This window comes from Euprymna scolopes, chromosome 23 (assembly GCF_053919585.1).
Source record: "Euprymna scolopes isolate OS-2025 chromosome 23, ASM5391958v1, whole genome shotgun sequence".
Taxonomy (NCBI): domain Eukaryota; kingdom Metazoa; phylum Mollusca; class Cephalopoda; order Sepiida; family Sepiolidae; genus Euprymna; species Euprymna scolopes.
Window position 1 is genome coordinate 110,674,020 of NC_136504.1, and position 13,462 is coordinate 110,687,481.

The following is a 13,462-nucleotide window of genomic DNA, read 5'->3' on the forward strand; positions in this document are numbered from 1 at the left end:
TACTTACTCGGAAATCTATATATACATATATATATATATATATATATGTTTCCGCGTAGGTATATATATATATATATATATGTATATATATATATATATGTATATACATATATATATATATATATATATATATAACTATATCATTTATTCACATAAATTTACTATACGAAAGTATAGATTTATGCGTAAACTTTAAGTATTTACTTCAAAAGTGCTCAATACGTAGGTAGAGCTAGTTAGTAATTTATAAAATATATATGGCGATCAAGCTACACTGAATATTCTGCGTTTCATCCAACTATAGGATTCGTCAGGCTTATGCGCGAATTCTGTCATTGCTTCTTTTTTTTATACATGTTTGGGATTACTAGTAATTACTAGTAATCCCAAACATGTATAAAAACAAGAAGCAACGACAGAATTCGCGCATAAGCCTGACGAATCCTATAGTTGGATGAAACGCAGAATATTCAGTGGAGCTTGATCGCCATATATATTTTATATATATATATATATATATATATATATATATATATATATATATATATATATATATATATATGCAAGGAATTTTGTCTCGGTGTGTGTGCAAGTTTGTTTCCTGAAACGGCTTAAATTATTGTTATGAAATTTCACATAAATGTACTTTCTGTATCTGGCAGTGTTCTTAGACAAGTTTCGTATCAGAATGTCTTAGATAATTTTGGATAATCAATAATCGATGGATAACGGAACATGCGGTTGGACTAAAGTTAACACCTTACCCAGCCTAACATCACAAGTGCATTTGAAGTTCTATTACCACACAAGCTGAAAGGCTCAACATATAAAAACAACAGTAGGTTTTTTGATATAAAAGGGACGCGTTCACAACAAATGTTTCTGTTTAGAGCATGATTGAACTATAATACATGACTTCTACATTTTAAAGTTTAATTCAAGCTATTATCCCTGTAGAAACAGAAAGGCCAGGCATATAAAATCAATAGTAGGTTCTCTACAGTGCAATGTAGACTACAATGTATTGTGGACTAAGTAACTGCGGTGCAGAGCGATGGGCCCCCAACTAGAACAAGCAACCAATCGATTTGATTGAAAAATGGGTGATTTCATCGATTTCGAAGATAATAAATACATACAATACCGGACAACGCCGGGTCTTTCAGCGTGTAATCGAATGGATTAAATCCTTGCAGGGATGACTTCTGTCGCTGGGTTCCAATCTATCGACTGGTCTTAATCGTTACACCCTACACTGATGATTCCAGAAAGGATGAAACACTAGTGTCTGTAAGTATTTAATAATTATTATAGTATGTATATATATATATATATATATATATATATATATATATATATATATATATATATATATGTATGTGTGTGTGTGTAAATATATATACATATATATACATATATATATATATACATGAATAAATGAAATAGTTGTATATGTGTAATTACTACTTTAAAAAATTTATATTATGTAATATTTTAGGCGATTGCATATCCTAATGTAATAGTTCGAAAAGGGCGTGGGAAAGTTCTATTTTGAAATGACTAATGGTTTTACAGCGCACGTAAAACTCTCATGTAACATAAGTTTGAAAAATATACCATCCGTGATGTTCTTTTTTTTTTTTTAGAATGTAGTATATTTAACTGAACAGATAGGATGTACGTTCTAAAACCCATGGAAAACTGAAGTCAACGATCATTTTTTTTCCCAATGACTTAGGCCGATTAAATGACCACTTCATCACTAAGTAAAACTCCACTAGTGAAACAACGTTTTGGTAAATATATTTTAATTGAATCGTGTTAGATATGAATACGCTTACTTGAATTTGTTATATCAAAACTCATTAAGCAGTCAAATATTATTTAGTATGTAATTACATAAGCACGCGCCAATTCTTTATGCTTATGTTCGAAATCCATCTACTCTTGCATAAAAATACGTGTATTTAAAATGTCTTCCTTTTCTAATATAACCCTTTTTCTTTCCCCTATATCCCTACCCCTTATCTTTTATTTCCTATGTTTCATTTCATTATCTCTATCGTTTATCTTCTTTAGCTATTAGCTGTGCCTTTATTCTCATAAAATACTCTAGTTACCCAATCCCCGTCCTACACAATACACCGCTCTGCCTTCTTTAAAAGGATTCCTAATTATCTCACCTCCTCTCTTTTAATCATTTATTCCCCCTGAACTTTCACATTTCTAAGGTTAAATGTATATAAAAACGGTGTTGTCCTCTTTGCATTTACTCTTGTATAATGCCTTTTATGCCCTTCTGATGAGAAGCATTTAGTTTTGAAATGTCATTGCCTAAAAAGGCTTCCCCGTTAATTTCCTTTTCACTTATTGTAATCTCCCTCATCTTTATTTCCTACGTTTCTTTCCCTATCTCTGTTCTTTATATACCTTAGTTATAATACCTACCGTTTCTTGTTATTAAGTACTCTCATTAACAAATCCACGCCCTACACAATACACGTTTTCTTTCACTTTTGCAATGATCCTTAATGATCTAACTCCCCTCGGGCTTCATTCCCTTTTGGCCTGAACTTTCACATTTCTGGGGTTAAATGCATATAAAGTCGGTGTTGTCTTCTTTGAGTTTACTCTTGTATAATGCTGTTTTTTCTCCTTCTGATGAGAAGCACTTAGCTTTGAAATGCCATGGTTCCCCCTTTAATTTCCCTTTTCAATTAATTTAATCTCCCTCATCTTTGTTGATATGATAACGTAATAAATTTCTAATGTAACTTCAATCATTACCCCCCCCCCTGTCTTTTCTTATAATTTGATCCTCTTAAACGGATAGAGTTTTAGTTTATCCAGACAGTTTAGCATTTCTCGTTCGGAAAAATATCTAGTTTTTAAAATTCAACTATATATATATATATATATATATATATATATATATATATATATATATATATATATATATAATTATTATTATTATTATCATTATTATCATTATTATTATTATTATTATTATTATTATTATTATTATTATTATTATTATCATATGACCTTAACCTACCCTTTTCAACTCTCCTTTTTAACCCCTTCAACAGAAACGTGATCTTCGGAATCAAGTAATTTAGAACTTTAATTTTTGCCCGTTGCCAGTCATGGACAATTTTCTCTCCTCAAAATTTGAAAAGGTCTGGAACCTTTTTAATTCTTGTACCTTAATTTTTCTTACCTGATGATATCTACTATGATTGTAGCGGTCTGCCCATGGTTGCAAGATTTGACTGTATTTACATAAAAAAAAATAAAAATATATAATTTGCTCTCTTATGATTAAGCACTATCAACAAACCTTGTTGAAATTCAATTGGATATATTCCTACCGGAAATATATATATATATATATATATATATATATATATATATATATATATATATATATATATATATATAGTTGAACTGCGTGAATAATTCCTTATATCACTTGATTACAACAATATAAGCATTTATATACACAACATATAAACTTTACAGTATTTGCAATAAGTATTACATTTATTATTAATACAATTCCCTATTTTCGAATGAATGATAAAAAGGTTGAATAATCGAAATATTACATTTTTTTTATTTATATTGTCTAAATTTCTTGTTATAGTTTCATATTAATATATAAACACTTCACATCGATAAATTATATATATATATATATATATATATATATATATATATATATATATATATATATATATATAATTATTTCCCACATCCAGACAACGTCACAGAGGTTAAATAACCAATGAAGTTTAACGGGGTTTATACAAGAGTGCTCGATACCGAAGTAGAGCAGAGTATAAACTTTATTTATTTTTACATAAGCAGTAATATCTTGCTACACAGTCATCATAAACGGACCTGAAGTAATTTCATTAGCACATGATAAAGTAAGCCTCTTTGCCAATAACTATTCAGCAATTATATCCTTTTTCGACCATGACCTCCTACCCACTGTATTTCATCCTATGTCTGAAAATACGTTATGCAGCATACAGATATCTGTGTGTGGCCATGTTAAGCTGATCAAAAAGCAACCAGCCTCATCAGTATTTCAATCATAGTGCTTAGAAATGGTTCAATTTGAACTAGCGCCCATTCTTACAAAGCTGTTTAAATGTTGACTTAAGTAGAAATGCTTCTCAAAACCTTAGAAAACTTCATCAGTCTACCCCGTCTTTAAAAAGTTCTAGAGATCGATCATCTGCCTCTTAGTAAAGACCAATCATTCTCCTGTGCAACATGAGTAAGTTGCTGGAACCTGTGATAAATACAGAGTGGTCAACCAACTCAGCAGAAATAACCTTCTTACTGACATACAATATGGTTTCCGTTCTGCAAGATCTCCAGCTGATGTGCTAAATGTAAGACCGCACAGGATTAGTTCATCTCTCGACAAATGATTTGTTTCTAGAGCAATAACTTTGACACATCAATGGCCTTTAATAAGATATGCCATTATGGTATACTTGACGCTGTAGAATAGATGGAAATATCCTCTAAATTATAAAATTAGTTCTCTCTGATAGGCTTATACGTGTAGTTGCTGATTGGCGGAAATCAGAAGGTGAAGGTCATAGTATAAAGGCTGGCACCCCCAGTGTTCTATCCTGGGCCGAAATCTCTTTTTGATAATGATCTCCCAAATCACAGTTTTAGATAATTCGCAAATATTTATGCAGACTTCAAAGTCTGACAATTGCCAAGATCTTTCTGGTTCTCTCTCTTATGATTTTCAGCATGTGTTGCGACGGAGAAATAGGTGGCTGCTTAATTTGTATGCATCGAACACCAAGCTACTCTCTTTTCATCATCAACGCTCGGACCCGAATCTGGCTCCAATTGAAACAAATTGCTCCCTTTACATCACCAACGCTCTGATCCCCATCTGGCATCAATTGAAATGGATGGCTCTCGTTTTGGGGAAGCACTATGTCTTTACAAGCTTCTGGGACAGACTTTCATTCCGGAACTGAAATGAGATACATCAAATCTGTTGCCAAGATCGCTCCAGTAGGAATCACACTGCTGATGCAACCCTCTATCTGCTTAAGAGCCAAGTAAGACCTAAAATAAAGTACTGAGCAGGAGTATAAAGCTTTGATAGAGTTCAAAATCGGCTTCAAAACCTAGTTGGTGTCCTTTTCTCTTCACTGCAACCGCTTTTCCACGGAAGAGACGATAAGAGTCTGTCGGTATATTCATAGCAAAAGTTAATCTGAGCACCAATCTTTGGTCTTGTTTAAATTGATTTATCACTAAAAAAGCAGGTAATAGTGGTCTAGTGGTTAACGACACAGATTGCCCACCTGGGTGTGCCTAGTTCGAATCCAATTTGTTCCGCAAAATTTACTTACACTAACAATCTTGGCAACCGCCACGTGGTCCCTCACGTCTGTATATGATTTCTTGCTAGAAAAACTCTGACTAGAAAATATTGTGGAAACCAATGCCAAGAATAGAATGTTCGGATTCCTTTGATATGGCAGTGGCCACTAGTAAACGCACGGTTACAAAAGAGAATTCGACTGTATATAAAAAACAAAACACACAAGCTTTTACTTAAATGGTTAAATACAAAATGCTTATCATCAGCTGTTTTCCATGAAGCTGTTTCAGAGATTTTAAACCAGAGCAGCTGTTAAATTTGTGGTTTTCCAGTGGAAAATACTTCCCCATTCCAATATATATATATATATATATATATATATATATATATATATATATATATATATATATATATAGTGAAACCTCCCGCCAAGCGACGAAAAGGGTCACTTGCTGGTTATGACGTGTAGCCTTGAACCCTATAACGTTCCCAACTTTATTACATCACACTGATTGAGTGATTTCTTTTATCTTTCGTGGAGATCTCTTTATTCCAATTCGTCTCATGCCGCAGATTTGATGGGAGGACATTTTATTACAGAAAACGGAGGCGCCTTTACGCCGACGCGCATGCGCACGTGTTTCAGCACGCTGGCACATGATGAAATCAATTTCTTGTTTAGGAATATCACATTTTCATGTGAGGAATATAACAGATTAGCAAGACCCGTGGAAATTCTGAAAAGGTTTGTGAAACGGTCTTCTCTCTCTCTCTCTCCCTCTCCCTCTCTCTCTCTCTTTCTCTCTCTATCAATCTATCTATCTATCTATCTATCTATCTATTTCCCGTGTATTCCGTAAATAAATAAGACGTTCTCATCTTTTTGTTTGTCAAAATTATATATATATATATATATATATATATATATATATATATATATATATATATATATATATGTATATATATATAGACTTATATGTAATATACTGAGTTCGTGTAATTCAGTAAGTTTTCATATACCAATGAGTTTTAATCCAGAAAGAGTTGACTTAAGGAGTAAGCTACAAAATTATCAAATTTCATAATTGAGCATTTATATACTGTGAAAGCAAAACCAAGACTTCAAAAAGGGTGTTGATGGCAACAAAAAGTGTATGTCATTTTACATTACAATTGTTTCCATGTCCAGTCGAACAATTTCAAACATTATATCGTTTGAAAATTTTCCAAAGCCAGCATTTCTTCAGACTTTATGAATAAACACACTTTTGACAATAGAGCATTTTTAAAGAGAAAGAAAAAAGAAAAATTCCCTTAACGGAAAAAAGCATGTGAGAAACATTTACCTTTGCTGTAGTTACGGAAAAGCCAATTTAAATATTAATATATCGCCTAATTTTCGTATCTTTATTTAAGAACAGAGTCATGAGAGGTTATCACAGAAAATACTAAGCCATTTAATTTTTTTTATATATATCATTCGTTGTGTTTCTAAATTAGATCTCGCTGTTTCTTTATTTTCCAATAATTATTTTTTTTATAAAAAGAGTTTTTTTAATTTTTATTTCTATATATTATAGTATGGCCGTAACAACCTTGCAATAACGTTACGGTTAATTTTAGTTTCGTATTAGTGGCAAGTAATGTTTACAGATTATAGTTATTATAGTACTTAGATATAAGACTGTTTTAGGTTTAAACTTTAATTGAATATGAGAATAAATGAAAAGGCTATATTGTATATATAAATCTTTGTACAATATTTCGAGTGAGTAATTCAGCATGGATTTTACCAACTTTAGATGTTAGATGACAAAATCAGTTAAACTAATTTTCAGCCCCCAATATTGCTAATTTAATTTTTTAATAAAAACTAGTTCAATTGTTAAGTTGTTTTATTGATTTGAAGAGGGTATCACTTATTTCACCGACTGAATACAAAAATGCTACGACTGAATACAAAAATGCTTACCGTTATGGAGAAAAATTCCATTTTCAGATGAGCTTTATACTATATTTATATTTCTTACCAAGTTTAGAATAATAGAAACTATATTCGCATGTTATATTTGGATCCTTCATTTAGATTATAACAATTCTAGCTATTTAACTCTACATTAAAGTTTAATCCTAGCATCCGATGATCCTTATTGTTGTAAAAAGTTATACCTCAGTTACATTTAAAGCGTAATAGCAGAAATCTATTCCTGTGAAGATATCCCTGTATGGCATCAAGTCTTTTATTCAAAATTTCCTCTTTGGAATTCACTATGTAGAAGGCTTCCAATACACATAGATTGCACCTTTTTGAATTCCCGGGGCTGTACTTCCTCCCCCTGCCCACTACTGACCATTTTAATTCAAAATCTTCATTATTTCTGTTAAGTTCCCTTACCCAATCACCTAATGCAGTTGTATTCCTCTTTTTGTTTTTACTTTTAATGCTTATTTTTGTACCCGCCCCTGCAGTTGTTTACGCCATCTCTATTAGTTTTTATCTCAGGTTCCTTTTTAAAGGATACTACGTGGTTTCTATATCTGTCCTTTAACACTGTTGCCGTGGCTCCCAGATATATCTTCTTAGTGTTGTCGGTTTTTATCTCGCATTTATACACTATTTCCGGGGTTAGACATTTCCCATCCAACGGACAATTTCTTGGTATTCTTCAATTACATTTTCTGTAGGATAATTTTGTTTGATGCTAGTTCGTTATTGTTCCTTATTTTGCCGATTTTTCTATTGTTGGAGCTGATTATAGTGTTCGTTAAGTTTCTGGACGTTGAGAAAGATAATTTTACAGAGTTTCTATTTATTATTTTGCTTAATTTATTATCTGTAGAATTCCTTAGGTATATTATTTTTGATATGCTCCCTGAATGGTGGATTGAACCAAACCTGTCTCTTGCGTCTATTTTTCTTATTAATGGTACCAACCTCATCATACGTGTTCTGCTGTTATTATTTTCCCCACCGTTCGTATTCTTTTGATCATTTTTAACGTTCCCCTTATATATATATATATATATATATATATATATATATATATATATATATATATATATATATATATATATATATATATATATATATATATATATAAGGGGAACGTTAGTTTCTTTGTGCTCGGTTGCCGATCATACAGAAAAGCTCCGATCTTAACCTTTGACCTTGATCATGAAAAATGGTGTGCACCATCCCTAGGTCAGAGGTTTGATCATGATCGCTCCAGTAGTGTGTGTTGTAGGTTGGTTGCTTTTGTTTTACGGCATGTCAACCCTTTTCGGGTTATTTAATGCCGAATCCAAAGATTTTGAAGAATTTTTTTTAATCGAATATATTTGTTGTTTTCAAGCCAGTTTCTACTTAACCCATAGTTGGGACCCTAACAGGAACTACCAGCCCGGATCAGGGTGGACCTGGGAGCAATGGTAAATAAAGGGTGGCTCCACACTATCCAAACCCCGAAGCTGGAGCCTCACCACTGGATATAGTTTGAGGTCATATTCAGGACCGTGTGCTGTAGGAGTGTATATATGCACAGGAATTTAGCAGAGAATCAGGAATTGTATCGGAATCAGTAAAAATATTGGAATCGTCCCATTACTTTCAAAAACACGTTAGTATACCGTCTCCTCCCTCGCATCGACTTTATTTGATTGGTTTATTTATTTTTGTAAGGCTTCAGATTTTAATTTATTAACTTTTCACGTGGCTTACGAAGCTTTATGTTGGGAACGTTTGTAGATATGGAGTTTTCCTGTTCACACTCGAGCAGACCATTAGATAGAAAGGGTATATTACAAATAACTAATCAGGAATTGTTTCTTCCTTCTATCAAACACACAGGCACATATAGAAACTTGAACGCCCACTAGACACTGTCTTCGAGTGTTCAAAATAATATGATATTCCATATGGTTGATCCACACTGCACGTTCTTTCATGTGATGTTAACTGAAGTAATAGCACAACGCTACTCCACCAGACTCGATGAATTCTTGTCCTGTAATTCAGTTAGACGAAGGGACCACAAGAAAAGGTATCGATGCCTCCGTACAGTCTCAAGAACATTCGATACCCCTGTAAGAGTAGCTATGCGTGTAACTGTGAGGAAAAGGGTTGCGCGATTCCAACCACACCTCTACTGAATCGGCTCTGTTTGAGTCCAGTGGTTAGAATAGGCCCTTTACTGACTGGAAAAAATGTCGAGACAAGAAAAATATGCTATAACATATTTAAATGGTTAATTAGGAAAAGAAAAATTGTACTCACATTTTTACTAACCCAGTGCTTGTAAGTTTAAAGAGAGCTTTACTGTGATATTCGAATTTCTATGTATCGCATATAGAGATCAAGTGTTCGTGCTCGGAAAGACGAGTCCTGATTTCTAAGAACTTTCGACTGAAGTTAAATGAAACACACAGAACCCACAAAATTGGTAAACGGGGAAATTATTCCCAACTCGCATTTAGGGAAAAATGCACTTTCGTATAAATAATTGAATTCATTCAAAAAGCATCGCAAAAAACAAACAAACAAAACAAACAAACAAACAAATAAATAAATAAAATATACATAAGACGCGATGCATATAGCATTCGCGCGAGATAGTACAGGAGTAGAGGTTAAGATTTTTAACCAGGGGTTCCCTGTTTCGAATTTAGTCTTGAGATTTCTTTTGTAAACTTTTTTTTTTTACATGTAGTTCACCACTTATCAAGGCCCAATGGCCACTCAGGGATAAGGGTTATTGTATGTACAGTATCAAAGGGATAGAGTCGCAATAGTATTGGAGAATTGGTAAGGTGTCATTACTTAGGAGTGCGGTTCATCAGGAATTTGTTTGTGTTGGACTTGAAGACATCCAGGTTGAAGTCGGGAGGGAAACAGGCAAGCGGAACAGAGTTCAAAAGGCGTGCAGTTCTAAGAAAGAAGCTTTGTTCATGGTATCTACGTTTTGATTTAGGCACAGATAGGGAGTGGGGAAAATTATTGACGGTGGTTTCAGCTAGACGGCTGTTTTTTTAGAAAGATTGGCGAGGGGGGACCAGAGAATGGAGCTCAGACGAGCACCTGCCATGGAAGTAACGATAGAACAATGACAGGCTCGCTACGTCTCTTCTGTGGGAAAGAGGTTGCAGGGTAAAGAAAATGGCATCCCCCACCAAACCACGGAGTCTATTTTGTACTCCGTCAAGGCAGGATAGGTTGTTTTTTGCAGCCCCCGCTCAGATGTGGCAGCAGTACTCCATCTTTGGACGTACTTGGCTCTTATATAGATAGAGAATTGCATCATTAGTGAGATATCTTCTGGAGCGGTAGAAGGATCCCACCATTTTCCCAGCGACCTTGGCCACAGACTTGATGTATGTGTTCCATTTAAGATCAGGTGTAAAGGTCAAACCCAGGAGCTTATCAAATCCTGGGGCCTCCATTAGACGAGAGCCATCCATTTCAATTGATGTCAGATGAGGATCAGAGCGTTTATGACGTAGAGATAGGAGCTTGGTCTTAGATGCATTAAAGTAACCAGCCATCTCTTTCCCCACTGTACCACGCGCTCAAGATCAGAGGAGATAGAATCAGAGAGAACATCATCATTTACGGCCTTTGATGTGTTGTCATAGATGGTCGTGTCATCAGCATAGATGTCAACGAAATATTTAGTATGTCTTTTGGGAGATCATTGATGTAGATCAGGAAGAGAGTTGGGCCCAGCATGGACCCCTGAGGAACTCCAGCATAAATACTGTGGGCCTCTGATTTCTCCCCATCAACCACTACTCTTATGAGCCTATCAGATAGAAACGATTTAATGATAGAGAAAACATTTCCAGTTATACCGTAGCTGGAAATCTTGTGTAGTAGGCCTTTATGCCAAACCTTATCGAAGGCCTTTGATATGTCGAGAGCAATTGCCCTAGAAATGAAGCCTTTGTCGAGAGATATGCTAATCCTATGAGATATAACCGTTAGCACATCTGCTGTAGATCTAGGAGAGCGGGAACCATATTGCGTGTCGCTAAGAAGGTTATTTCTGCTGAGGTGGTTGACTACTTCTCTTTTTATTGTGGATTCCAGCAACTTACTCATGGCACACAGGAGACTTATTGGTCTGTACTGAGAGGGGGATGACCTGAATTCTTAAATACAGGGCATACTGATGAGGTTTTCCAGGGTGTTGGAAAGCACTTCTCCTTAAGGCAACGCTTAAACAGTTCGGAAAGTATGGGGACAAGTTCTGGTTGTAATTTTTTTAACACTATAATTGGAATACCGTTGGGACCAGTTGCTTTACTGGAGTCAAGGTTCTTGATTAGCTTGGCGACCTATCGCACAGATATTTGTATGTTGCATAGCGTGTTGTTTGTTATAGGAGGGAATATGGGGAGTTGATGGCCTTCGTCACACAGGGTAGAATTTGCCGCAAAGTTTTTGGCAAATAGTTTGGCCTTGTCGGATGCTGTCGAGATGACCTCTGGTCCATTGATAATGGTTAGGATAGAGCGACGTTTCTGTTCAAGATCCTATTTGCTATTTGCCAGAACTAGTGGGAACCAAGCCGCTGCTCAGCTACTTGGGACTTAACGGATTGCGCATATAGTTCTCTTGCATTTGTATTACTCTTTTACAATGGTTACTGGCGTTTCTGAAAGCAGCTTTAGTTTCAGTGTATCTATTACGTTGGTAGCTATGGAAAAAGTGATTTCTGTGTGCGATGGCAGCAGCATAATCGGGGGAGAACCATGGCTGGCTGTTAGGTTGTTGGTGGAATTTTTTGGATGGTATGAATTGGCCTATGCCTACAATTAACCATTCGGTCGGATCTGATACTATAGAGGACACATCTTTTTTAAACATGGAATGGAGAGGGAGATCAGATATGAATGTACGGAAGCTATCCCAGTCCGCCATAGACTATCGGTATACAGTACGGGTGAGAGGTACGTCTGTAGATTTATTATATTTCATTTTTATCTTAACTGATACGACGCAGTGGTCGGAGGATCCCAGAGGAGATAGAGCGGAACATGAGCATAGCTCAGGGGAAGTGGATAGAAAAAGGTATAGGAGGCTTGCGAACTGACCGGTACTATCGGGCACACGGGTGGGCTCGCGGACAATCTGAGTGAGGTCATAGGCAATGGCAAAATCATGACAGAACCTCCCCTCCTCATCAGTCTTATTTGAGTTGGTCAGCCATTCCACATTATGGACATTGAAGTCACCGCAAATGTGAATGTTAGCCGAGGGATGAACAGACATGATGTGGTCAATTTCTTCTGATATACTCTTAAAGACAGTAACTCCACTGTTGTGGGGGAGATAGAGGGCAAATATAAATGTTGTGGTGTAAGCAAGTGCAACCCGGAAGCACATATAAGGTAGATTAGGGTCTTCTCTGGAGATATCCCTGCCACATGGGAAGCCATCTTTAATATAGGCACATATTCCATGCCCGTGGCGATCTTGGGGGTCAAATTTAGATGTTAGGTTAGAGTATCCTTTAATTATGAACTCATCTAGGGAGATGGTCGGCCCTATTGCGGTTTCGCTTTATTTTATATTTACAATCTTATTTAATTATCAAAAATATAAAAAGTTAATAATCTTTGTATATATATATATATATATATATATATATATATATATATATATAAATATGTATATATATATATATATGTGTGTGTGTGTATGTGTGTGTGTATACAAGCAGGCCGCTCGGCATAGCCCGGTCGTAAAATACGCATAAATATTATATTATAATTCATACATAATCTGAGACATGTGCGTGCGACAATCATACTTTTTCCTGAACAATTCATTATTTATAAATAAAATACATATATATATATATATATTCGAGCTGAGATCGAAACCAAAACGTAAAGAAAATGCGTCAAGTACGATAATCATTAAAAAAGTCTTTTCAAACCATAATTATTCTTAAATTTAGTAATCTGCCTCGTTAACGATTTAGGCAAGCGCGAAACAATTGAAAAACAAATGACAAACAAATAAAAATGCGATAACCCCCCCACGTGCCAATTTTTCAGTTTTGACCCCTTAGAAGTTCTTTTTTTTTTTCG